The sequence below is a fragment of the Littorina saxatilis genome, linkage group LG4, assembly GCF_037325665.1.
Source record: "Littorina saxatilis isolate snail1 linkage group LG4, US_GU_Lsax_2.0, whole genome shotgun sequence".
Classification (NCBI taxonomy): Eukaryota; Metazoa; Mollusca; class Gastropoda; order Littorinimorpha; family Littorinidae; genus Littorina; species Littorina saxatilis.
The window spans coordinates 22256712-22269691 of record NC_090248.1 but is presented as its reverse complement, the minus strand read 5'-3'; the positions used below and the strand labels follow the sequence as shown (position 1 = coordinate 22269691).

General features: G+C 46.3%; 1 protein-coding gene and 1 long non-coding RNA gene across 2 annotated transcripts in view; one reads left to right on the top strand and one right to left on the bottom strand.

The window, feature by feature from the left end:
- The window catches only part of LOC138964245 (uncharacterized), a 421872-nt gene that overhangs the window by 212404 nt on the left and 196488 nt on the right, over positions 1–12980 (bottom strand). The window lies entirely within an intron of this gene.
- Positions 1–12980, top strand: part of LOC138964248 (uncharacterized) — a 49534-nt gene that overhangs the window by 22872 nt on the left and 13682 nt on the right. The window lies entirely within an intron of this gene.

The following is a 12980-nucleotide window of genomic DNA, read 5'->3' as shown; positions in this document are numbered from 1 at the left end:
TCTATTTACCGAATCGTACTGAAAAGAAAAGGCTTATTGAGCGAAATAATGCCCCGTGCATATGCAGAAATAAAAGACAACGTCGGCCGCGGTTGAACAAGCAATGACTGGCATTTCAGTGCCCCCCAAAAACGTACAAATGACACAAACAGATCAAATACATCCAATGCACTGTTGGTCGTACATGCCAATCTTCTCCCCTTTGAGCCACCCTAAATATGAAATTACACTTGGCCGATCCGGTGTAACATGAGCCAACAAATTACCCAACTACTTTCTCAAACCGCCACTTAGTAGACCAAGGCCGGGTCCGGGCACGTGCCCCCCCCCCCCCCTCCCGGAAAATTTTGATACAAATCAAGGAAAATGGAGCCATCTGAGACATACGTTTTTTTTTAATTTTCAAATTAATTTATTTCCTTTTTGTGTGTGTGTGTAATGCTGGGGGGGGGGGGGGGGGAGCTCTGATGACCATTTTTTTTTTCTTATGTACGGGGGAACTTTCAGTTTTTACCTACGGCCAAGGCATTTTTTCTCATTTTTATTCACCCGCAAAGTTACTGGACGGTTGGTCGCACGGCTCGCTGGAGCTCGTTGTATTTGGGGGAGAACTCTTCAGCACCCGTCCATTTGGCGTGAAATGGGGTAGCGTCCCTTTGACCGTTGCTTCTTCGTTCCGTCTGATCTTGTTTTATTCCGTAAGGTTTGAGTTCGTAATCCGTCACAAACTGGTTAAAAGATCGTCAGATCTGCTGCACGTGTGCGTATAGTGTACTTGGAGGGAACGTTTTTGCGATAGCACACTGTAAAAAAAAACCTTTCTCGCAAAGACATTGTACTTATAATAATCAGAATGTACGATGTTAACCTTTGTTATGTACATACCAGGATTACTAAAAATAAGCATTATATGCTTGAGTTAGTTATCCTAAAAACGATGTAGTGTTTTTGTCATGATAATAATTGAATTAAGTTTTGTTTAAACCCAAATCAGAATTTGTAAGAGTGTCAGTCGGTGTTGCTGCGTCAATTTCTAAACGAGTTTTCTGGGTTTTTTTCCCCTTCTGTTTCTTCAGGGCTTCGTGATAACGGATCAGCACACTGGCAGCGTAGCCGCACAGCTGCTGCCGACAATCCACGGTGTCCCGCCATTCCTACAAAACCTAGTCGCAGACCACCCGGCAGAGTCCATAATCCACCTGGGTATGAAAACATACCCCAATCTGAAATGGCACCCCGCTTTGATGTAGCTCGTCAGTCTCAACATCCACAATACCCACCCAGAGTCGGTTCTGCACAGACGGGTCACAAACCACCCCGAGTCCCAAATCCTCCCGGGTATGAAAACATACCCCAATCTGAAATGGCACCCCGCTTTGATGTAGCTCGTCAGTCTCAACATCCACAATACCCACCCAGAGTCGGTTCTGCACAGACGGGTCACAAACCACCCCGAGTCCCAAATCCACCCGGGTATGAAAACATACCCCAAACTGAAATAGCACCCCGCTTTGATGTAGCTCGTCAGTCTCAACATCCACAATACACACCCAGAGTCGGTTCTGCACAGACGGGTCACAAACCACCCCGAGTCCCAAATCCACCCGGGTATGAAAACATACCCCAAACTGGAAAGGCACCCCGCTTTGATGTACCTCGTCAGTCTCAACATCCACAATACCCACCTGGAGTCGGTTCTGTACAGACGGGCCACAAAGCACCCCCAGCCCAGAATCCCCCTGCTTGTCGGAGACTTCCCGACTCTAGTCGTGTGCCCCACTCTGATGCAGCATCGCCCAATTCTGCACCGACTAGCAAACGTCCACACGTCCTCAGTCCACACAACTTTAGCAGAATACCCTACTCTGATGGGGTACATGGCAGACTACCCCACACTGATGGGGTAAACCCGCCGCATCCAGCATACCCGGGAACGGTCCGTCATTTGGGTAGCCACCCCTATTCTGGCAATCTTCCTGGTTCTGGCAGTGTTCCCCCCTATGGCAGTCCACATCGTTACGGTTCCCCCCACCCGCAAGCGCAGACCAATGCAAGAGGTGTCGCCAATGCCACTCCAGCATCTAGTGTACAACATGTTGACCAACTTCACAGACGCACTTCGTCTTCGGGTGTGAATGGCGGTGAGCAAAGCAGGGGCAATGCCGGCGGTGGCACCAACGGCGGTAGCGGTTACAACGGGCGGAGAAAGAGGAAGAGAGGACGGGAAAATTGTAGGCTACTTGATTTAAATTAACTTTAAACGGTGATTGCAATTGCTTCATTAACTTTTGTCGATAATTCCAATTGCTTCTGTCTACTTTTATTTGTTTAATATATTTTGTGTTCCTTGTTTGTTGTATACCTACTTTGTGCTTATTTTAGACATGTTGTGATAGACGTGCGACAGTACAACTGATAGCAATACGATGGCCTTGTCTGTGGGAAAGAAAACGGCTTTAAACATCTGTAGACAAAGGCTGTTTTTGTAGGCTGAAGTTGTGGCTTCCTTCTTTTGAGAGTGTACACGCACCTGTTAAAAAACTTGCAGCTGAAAGATACGCCCACCCAAATCTGCTCTGACCTATATCTTTATTAAACAAACGGACCGGCACGGTTGGCCTAGTGGTAAGGCGTCCGCCCCGTGATCGGGAGGTCGTGGGTTCGAACCCCGGCTGGGTCATACCTCAGACTTTAGAATTGGCAATCTAGTGGCTGCTCCGCCTGGCGTCTGGCATTATGGGGTTAGTGCTAGGACTGCATGGTTGGTCCTGTGTCAGAATAATGTGACTTGGTGAGACATGAAGCCTGTGCTGCGACTTCTGTCTTGTGTGTGGCGCACGTTATATGTCAAAGCAGCACCGCCCTGATGTGGCCTTTCGTGGTCGGCTGGGCGTTAAACAAACAAACAAACAAACAAAAAACTAAACAAACGCTTTTGTAATCTTTCTCTCCCACCCTTCCCACTCCCACGCCATCCAACGTTTCATCAGATTTTCCCAGCCCCTCGACTAAAAGCAGAGACACGACGTGTGTTTGAAATTGGTCATTGACTCGCGTATCGTGCGTTTTAAGGATGGGAACTCGACAAATTGGCAGTCAGCTGATCGCACGCTCTTATCGAAGCTCGTGACTTACAGCTGAGAGGGAGCTACCGTTATATTTAGTCTGGCGGCCTCTGTTTTTCCACATGATTGTAAACGGCGAAGTTGTACAGTGGATTCTGCCCCCCAGTAAAACCTTTTTAAAAAATATGTATTATTAAAAAAGAAAGATTTTTTTAGTATTCACCTGTGTAATTTGGCCTCTATTGTAAGACTCCCTCCAGCTCAAGATCTGAAATTCTCACATTTGTCCTGGCCTTACAAGGGAGGTGCCACTGTACAGCACCTGGACTTGTCCTAGTCTCATGACCTTGTGTCGTGACTTTGTAGGTTGGTTCTTCAGTATTTTTTGCACGGAAATTTCGAGAACACGGAATAATCCTTGACTCGTTGTGTTGTGTAACTTGTTTATGTGAAAAGAGCAAGTGCGCGACTGTCAAAAATACTGATTATAATTAGAAAAAGAAAAGGCGATGGATGTACTGTTATCTGGATTCCCATGTCAAATTCATGTAAACAAATTGATAGTGACTGATCTAGAAGGAAGGGTCTAGCATTGAAATGTATGTATTCGGATAGGCAATGGGTATCATCGTTACTTTCTTTGTTGTCAAATAGAGTTTTAGACGTGTGATACTATTCCGTGATGCACTTTTGCCAACGTCGCCGCTAAATGTACTGCTATAATAACTAGTCTTACGACGATGCCTCCGCCGCGAGAACTGCCCGACGTCGTGATATGTACCAACGACTGTTGAGTGATAACTCTGCACTTCTTCTTGTTTTGCAGTTAATGACGAGTTCTTTCCCTTAGACTTTTGGCGAATTCTGTCTCCCTCAAAAAATTACGTGTCTTTCGGTGGACAGGATGTTGCATAATTATGGTACTTCAATTGCATTATATCTCCTTCTTCTACTAAATATGGGCCATTGAGGTATAGGGTCTCCTTTCCTTGAAGCTGTGTTTAAGTAAGGCAGAGTGACGAAGAAGGGGGGGGGGGGGGAGGGGCAGTATGGAAGCCCATCATTCACGTCACATCAAATCGATGCGATTGTTTGAATTATGTCAGAGCGACAGACGGAACAATGGGCGACGTGACGGCCACCCTAGATCAACAATAGGGCCAAGCTGACCTGATAGTACACACATGTTGGGGGGGGGGGGGGGTCGATATGGTTATAGATAAATAAAATAATGGCGAGTGAGGGGTGGCGGTTTAAAGGTGTGTGTGTTTGAAGGAAGGATATGTGGGTATGTGTGGTGGCGGTGGGTGCTGAGAGAGAAGATGTGTGTGTCGAATGGGGGGGGGGGGGGGGGGTAGGGGGGGTATTCATGGGTATGGGTGAAAAGAAAAAAATGAGGGATGGGGCAAGGGCGATGGCAATCAATAGAGAAACCTTGTCCCCAGAAAAAGTCTGTGTGAGCTTTGGGGGTTGGGTCAAAAATAAACGACGGATTGCGTGTGAGAGGCCCCCTTGTGGTGGCTACAAACTCCACACGCTAATGATGAATCGTTTCTCTCTCTCTCTAGCTCCCTTTCTGTCGCTTTTCTCCCTTAATATCCCCCTCTCCCCCGGCTCTGAGCATAAATTCCCATGGCCATATCCTTGAGGCTGGGGCGAGTGTTACATTACGGTGTTGCGTCTGTTACCGCATGAAACAAAAAATACAAAAAGGGGTTCACATTATAGAAACACCTGATCTGCATTTAGGCGTGTGTTTTCGGCGTCTCTATTCTTGATGAAGGATAAATGTGAACTTTGCAAAATTGACTGAGGACACATATTGTAGGCAAACCAGAGAGAGAGAGAGAGAGAGAGAGAGAGAGAGAGAGAGAGAGAGAGAGAGAGAGGTTATGCGAACTAATCTGAGAGAGATAGAGAGAGAAAGAGGGTGGGGGGTTAAACCTCGCGCTGGTTTGAAGCTTTCAGTCATTTACATACGTTTGTTAACAAAACCTGGAAGGCTCACACGGGCCGGGGGAGCTATGTGTTTGTTTTGCACTGTTCGGGGGACCATACGGCCGGTCTGACCCGACATGGTTGCCTAGGCAGTGAATGTTGAGTAACGAACCCAGAAGTGGACGTAACTGTCCCATTCACTGAAGCCCCCTGACCATTACACCTCCGAACCTGTGTCTGGCCTGTCTGAAAACACCTCCGCGTGAGGGGTTTTGCTGCCAGCGCGGTGAAGATAAAGAGGGAACATTTTCTCTGCCCGCACGCCAGCAAGCAGGATGTCTCTGAACTGATTACAAGTATCAGTACTACTACTTCTACCACTATACTCTAGGTTTGTAGTCTGGACATTCAGTAGTAGCACAGCGCTGGTCGACACGGTACTCTCACTGTCTCGGCGACTATCTCCGCTTATTCTGACGACGGAATGTTAACTGACGACTCCCTCGTTCAATGGCAATCCCGGGATTTCGGCTTCAGGCGGTTTATGGTCGGTCATAAATCAAACGTGGACAACCTTAGCCCCCCCCCCCCCCCCCCCCCCGCTTCCACTTTCCTGCATAACCTCACTGTCACTTTTCATCTCTCCCCCCGCCCCTTCCACTCACCTTACCCCCCCCCCCCCCCATCTAATCCACACTATAGTTCCTTCGCTAATCGCATATCGTACTTGGATTCCACTTTAAAGTCCGACTTTCCCTTCATATTCTTGCTTCTGAAATGGAAAGTGGAACTTACCAGGCTTACACGGTACGCCCTAGGGGGGTGATAGAGCGAGGGGAGAGGAGCTCTATATTTAGAGCGTTACATATATAACCGGGGGACACAGCGTTACCCGTGGGAATGCTTGGCTTGTCAACGGTGTGACAGGTCCTCGCTTGGTGGACTTGTCTCGATTTACATAGGTGTACTGTACGGTAAATCTCTCTCTCTTCTCTCTCTTGTCCCCTTCTTTTCCTCTCCATTCTGCTTTTTCATAACTCTTACTTCCTCCACTTACTCCCTCCTCCTTGATTCACACAGTTGTGACCTCTCTCTCTCCCCCCCCCCCCTTTTTTACCCCCTCTATTATCCTCTTCTTTTCGTATCCCCATAACTCTTACTTCCTGCCCTTTAATCCCCCCCCCTCCCTCCCCTCTGACCGTCACCCCCTTCCCCTCTTTTCTTCTCGTTTTCGCTTCTTCATGACTCTGACTTTATCCTCCCCCGGCTTCACCGTCTCACCTTTGTGAGACAGGTCAGGACATAGCCCCAAGCTAGAAGTCAAGTGACTCAGGTTAAATGCATTCAGGCGAAGAGACATTCCCCCCGACGCTTATAGGTGTAGTGTGTGCGTGAGTATGTATCTTTCAGATCATGTAGAGAAATTCCTCTCTCCGTCCGGTTCAAGTTGCCATTGAGAATGAGCTCTCCGTGTCTCGCCGGCGCGCATGTTTGTGGTAATTTAGTTGTACACAGGTTTCACACGGTGCTCTTACAAATGCCAGAAACTGACCCGTGCAGTGACTCTGGGAAAACAAGCCAAAATGATTGAGACGATTTTGTTCACGTTAAGTTGCTATTGAGACTGAAATAAAACTGAACGAGCTCCAAGTACCCCTACCCCCTCTTTCGACGTGTTCTCACTCTCTCTCTCTCTCTCTCTCTCTCTCTCTCTCTCTCTCTCGTGCGTTTGTATTTGAGCTTTTCACTCATTTCACACGTTTGCACTCGTTAGAAAAACATGAGCAGAGACTCTTAGCCTAACCAAGTCAAAATGATTATAAAGTCAGAACTCCGTTTCACAATCCCATTGGGGGCCCGGGTAGCTCAGGTGGTAGAGCACTGGACTTGTGATCGAGAGGTCGCTGGTTCGAATCCGGGCCGGGACGGACACGGGTCAACTTTATGTGCAGACTCAGAGATGGTATCCATCTCCCACCCCCGTGTCACCACAATGGCACGTTAAAGATCTTGGTCATTCTACCATAAGTGCAGATGGCTGATACCACCTAAACACGCAAACATCAAAAAGCCGTGAGGGCGTAAAACTCGAATCGTATAAACCAATTCATGTCCAATATAGGCAATTAAGACCTGACGGACAATAAGCCCCTTAAAATTTACTTTTTTTTACAATCCCATTGGCAGTATCCAACGGCGTAAAAGAGTTCTTACCGGACACGCCGCCAGTTTAGGCCTACTCCAACCGGACAGACTGAGAAGGCGCACGGAACAAAGAGTGCGGATAAAGGATGTTTGTTCAGCTACCCGTGCTGTCAACAGTGTCGGGTTGTCCTACCCACATTCCAGATAAAAGTCCGTGTCGAGAATGTCCTGTGCAATATGATACTGACCCAAGCACGCGTAGTTTTGCTTATTCAGATACATTTTAAAATCCTGTGTTCAAAATAGTTGAGGGTGTTTACCCAATCCGAGTCATTCACTCATTGTGCGTTTATCACTCAACTCATGCTACAAGTCCGATTATGGGCGTTATTTTTATTTTTTTTAAATTTTTTAATTTTAGTAATACGGACACAGAAGGCGTAGCAGTTTTGTTTATTCGATAAATTTAAATCCTGTTGTCGTCAGGGATAGTTAGGGTCAACATGTGTTCGCCCGCTCAACAGCCATTGTGCTTTCATTGCAATATACTTGTTGACAGCATCCTTTCAGAAAGAATGAAGGTAACGCCTATGCAAGACAGGTTGTGGAGAGAGAGAGAGAGAGAGAGAGAGAGAGAGAGAGAGAGAGAGAGAGAGAGAGAGAGAGAGAGAGAGAAAAAAAAATCAAAACAAACTTTGAAAGCCAAGCCCAGTCCCCAGAGCAGTTTTGGTTGGCGGGGGTTTTGTATTTGTATAAGAGCTGCGTCAGTGGCAGTTAGACTTGAACCTAGAGCCGACGTGGGCGTAAGATGTATACAAACTCTCACAACTTACTCCCTTATGACTAAATCCGTCCCTGCAACAAGTGAAACTGGTTTTTCGGCACCGTTCTCACGTTGAGATAGGCGTTACATACATACACATATATATATATATATACTCATAACCCATGCGCGAGTTAGGGGCACGCACGATCTAGTAATAGACTCCAAGCAGTTGTCAAGTAGTGGACAGTGTAGACATTAAAATAAACTCCTCGTGAAAGCCATACGTTCCCGGTTGACGTACGTAGATGAATTCTATGTAAGAAACTTTACCACAGAAAGTGTGGCGTCGGACACGCCTCGTCGTACACTATACAGTATGTGGGAATCTTGTAGAAGCATATTTTCCACCACGCCTTCCACTGTGAACGGCGTGGGGAGTTGTTTTTGTTTACAAACTGTTCAGCAAGCCGCGTCACCGACCGACGCTATAGACAACGCTGCATGACACGGCAAAGCTCGCTGTTTGTTGTTGTTTTTATTTTGAAGTGAAGACATGCATTTGAACCCTCCTTATAAAATGTCATGTGCAAAAACGGCATCCGTACTTTGTCACTGCATGAACTGACAAGTTTGGCTTTTGACGAAGATAGCCGACGGAGCTAACGCGGATGCTGTGGATAATAATAATGATAAAAATAATAATAATAATGTGTTGGGGCACACCGCGATTCTAAAAATAGTCCGTGCAGGTTTATTATTATTAAAAATGGGTGATCGTCATACAAAGTTATAGTCCCTTTTCTTGGCATCGGCGTATTTTTAGATTTCCTGTTACGTAAGTTCGCGGATTTGCGTTTTCCGTTGCAGATCATAAACACCAGACAAAATAAAAAAATCCATAACAGACTCGAATTTCAACACGCACTACTCCGCCGTAGAAAAACGGAAATTCACCTTACCGTACCCGCCCGCTCCCCCTTCTCATACATGTGATAAACAGAAATGTCAGTAAAAGAAACATCACGCTAAAAATAGACCCGTAACGATCGTCTGCTGTTTCGATTAATGCTGAATTTCCGCGTCAGTTTCTGAATATCTTGGGGCACGCCGCGACTCTTAAAAATAATCCGTGCAGGTAAACACTATAATGATAAAGACGGAATTTCAAAAGTTCAAATGGAGGAGCACGGGTGCATCCTTTGGTGGTAAAGTACCCTTTTTTGAAACAAGTCTGTGACAGGTTCTGTCTGCAGTGCAAGTGATTACAACTTCGGCGGTTGAGCTCTGATGGAGGGCTGTACGTTGGCATACGTGCTGGTGCGGTGCTTGCCAAAATCAACACTGTCTGAGTCGACCTGACGATGAGTCAAAATAGTCTAAAGTTAGACGAGGGACGCAGTTCAGTTTTTTTTCTCTTGGTCGGAAGAAAAGGAATGAGAAAGAAGAAGAAGATTAAGACATTCTCAGGCAGAGGAAGGGAAACACGATTTGAACTTGAAGTGCGGCCCAAAACGACGAGGATAAACTTATGAGTCAAGCAAGACTTGCACTGACTCAAAGTATACCCTTAACACGACGTTGTAACGTAAGACGAAGTACGCAAAACACACCGAGACGTGCGCACAAAGGCCAGACAGGAAGCGCCGAAAAAGAAAAAAAGAAAACATCATTCAAAAAGGTGTGAGGGATAAGTGAACTGAAAAGGATAAATGGCTGAGGACATGTGGGGGAGGAAGTGAATGCCTGAAAACTAGGATTATGTCGGCAAGATACGGATTTTTGGTCCAGGATGCCAACATCTTCAACGCAATACTTTTAATACTTCCCCATAACCCTCTTCCGTCTTAATCTGGTAGCAGAACCAATACAACTGCCCTGAGACGACCCTATGCACTTAGTTTACGGCGAAGTTGATAAGGAAACCATCAATAAAAAATAATGTACTCTTTTCTATAGGATCTCTCTCTCTCTCTGAATCTCTTTGCATCTCCCTCTCTCTCCCTTCTTTCTCGTCGTCACGGATCAACTGCGGCACCGTGTCAGTGTAGCAGACGGCAGGCAGAAGGAGTTTATTACCCAGTGAAGTCGTGTGTTATGGTTTTCCACGTCGCTCCATGGCAACGCACGCGAAGAACTCACCTTGTGTTTACACCTGCCGGGCATCGATCCACCCCCGTCCTTTATTGCCACTGCTATCGATCTGAACCCCCCTCCCCCTCCCAGTTCCCACCCACCCGCCGCAAGCCAGACGTCATTCGACGGTTTGCGTAATGGGGTGGGGAGGGTAGGGTGGGGTTCCACATTAGCGTCCTCGTTCGAGACACGGCTTTGTTTTGGTCTGGGACACTAACTGGCATGGCGCTCCCAGTAAACAGAGAGAGAGATAAAGAGAGAGGGGGGGGGGGGGAGAGACAGACAGACACACAAATGGCGCTCCCAGTAGAGAGAGAGAGAGAGAGAGAGAGAGAGAGAGAGAGAGAGAGAGAGAGAGAGAGAGAGAGAGAGAGAGAGAGAGAGAGAGTTAAGGTGTGTGCCAAACTCGTGGAACTAACTATCAGTTGGACTGGATGGAACTTTTCCTCACTAGCAACCTGTCTTTGTTTTGGTGTGTCAGCTGGGATGGGTTATACGGATAGTTTATGGGATGAATAGGGCGGGTCACAGAGAGAGGGGGGAGAGAGAGAGAGAGAAGGTGTGTCCCTTAAATAGGATACAAACAAAAATATAAACAACGATCAGGTTATGCACGCGCGTGTGTGGAATTGAACATGCACGCGGCACAGTTTCACGTGCATTGTCACAGCGCACATGCACAAAGTAGAGCACTCATGCAATTTTAAACTCATCAGCCTTTTTTTCTTTATGAAAAATTCGCGGGCCTGGCACACGAATGTAGTGAAGGGGTGGGGGTCGGGGGGATTATAATTATCATTTTCACCTGGCCCAAGCCACGCACCCGTAACTGGTGTGCACATAGTAGTGACGCCTTCCCAAGTTCACAGCCGAGCTGTTACACAGTGTACGACCGCTGTCAACCCGACGTGTGAGCGCCATATGGTACTGACTTGAGCTGCGCCCACTCATTTTTGTCTTCCCTCTTTCTTCCCTGTATACCGTGTATGTATACATAAAACTGCCTCCGGGGTCGTTTTTGCATTCTCAATCCTCCACTACACGACCAAGCCTAAGATTTTGCAGTTCATAAATTATTCGCCATTTTTTCTCCTTACCTTCCGAGTTCACTGGGTTCTAACACTGGTTCGACTGAGCTGGGGATATCGCAAGCTTTCTTTTTGTATTCCACCTCTTTTTTTTTGAATGAATTTCTTATTTGGAGTTTGGCGTTTTCTCACCATGTTTTTTTTTCCTCCTGCTTTTGTTGTTTGTATGTCAGTCTGTTTTGGGCAGGTTTTGCAGCAAGAAAACCTGACGTGAATTTGAAAACGCAAAACTTGCAAAAGCAGGCAGTTATGAGTGATAATGGCCAATCAATAGACTGCTCTTTCAAGTCTACCAATTTTATTATCACAGCGACCTGCCGTACCTTTGCAGAGCGGTAAAACTTTGCATTTGAGAAATTATTGATCCGAGTGGCGCGGCATGAGCAGTCAAGTCAACTCATTCAAGTCACCTAAAAACTGAACTAGCCTGGATTTTTTTAGTTTTCGTGCACGCCATTGACACACTGACACACTGAACAAAGACCGATAGTCTACTGCGAGATTGTTGCCGTCACCCGAAGATACAAAAGAACAATTTGAAAAGAATTGGAGAATGTACGTATGATTAGCCAGCCGCAATTTCAACGTTCTTCTTAACATTTAGTTCACGTTTTCGTCCTCACCAAATTTCGATCGCTTTGTCATCAGAACACGCAGTGTATAACCAGGTTTTTATCTGAATCTGCCAAGATAGCCTAATCTTCAGTCGTAACATCGCTCTCTTCACTATGACGATGCCAAAACTTTGATCCGCTATCGATAAGATAACTGTTTCGACAAAATTTCCCGAGAACACGTGAATATGGGTCGACAAGATCGACTCTTTTCAACCCAATGAATAGAGTAGTGCACTTCTTACAAAACATGAAAACATCTATTCCACGTGCAAAGTCAGTAATAACAACTCAGATGAAGATGGAATGGTATTCTGGAAACAAGCCTTGCAACAGTTAACGCTTACACGTCCACCATTTTATATATAGCACAAAGCACAAAGATGATGAGGATTTTGAAACGTGTTCGTCGAAACTAAAATCAAGTTTCTTGGGCCAATTATTATTAGAGTAGAGCCAGGAAGACTTGCGGTTTTCCTTGCCTCTTTTTAAAGAAAACGTGATCGAAACAAGCGGAAACCAACGAGGTGAAACTATTCCTGTGTAGGCTACTATGACGTGTTTGTTTTGGTTTCGCGAGCTTCACTGTGAACACGATAGCTCAGGGGGTACCGCACATGGCCAACTAAAGGGAAAACCGTTGAAAGAGAACAGGCGAAGCAGAGTTTCACAGCGAAACTTCAAATCGTAGTTCACCTTTCTTTCGTTCGAACTTGTCCCAGATAGTTTCCACGTTTGGGAAACTTGCGAAACGGCAAAGGGTAATTCTTTGTTCTTACTTCGCGCCATTTCGGGGCTTGGGTCGCCATTGAAGCGAGGGGGAGGGAAGGGTAATAGGAGAGAGCCGAGGTCTCTTGCATTCCTCAGTGTATTTGCACTGACTGGCCGCCTGAACTCGCCGTTGTGTGGGCTGGGCCCACAGTCAGGCAGAAAACCCGTTGATTGGTTGCGCGGCGTCGCGGACGTAGGAGCGGGAAGGCCTCTGATTGGTGGATGTATACGGCATCTCGTGAATGCCACGAGCTGAAGCGTAGCGCGACAAGCCCTGGCTGCGTGCCAGTGTGGCGCGCTACGATCGCAAAATAGACAGATCCCTTCCTGAAGAAAAATAGTTCCATGTCTGGGACGTGTAAACTTCTTTAAATTAAACTGATTTAAAAAACAAAAAGTAAACTGAATAATCACAAGACTAAAGAGTTATTTTAATCATATTTTCTTAACATTGTTTTCA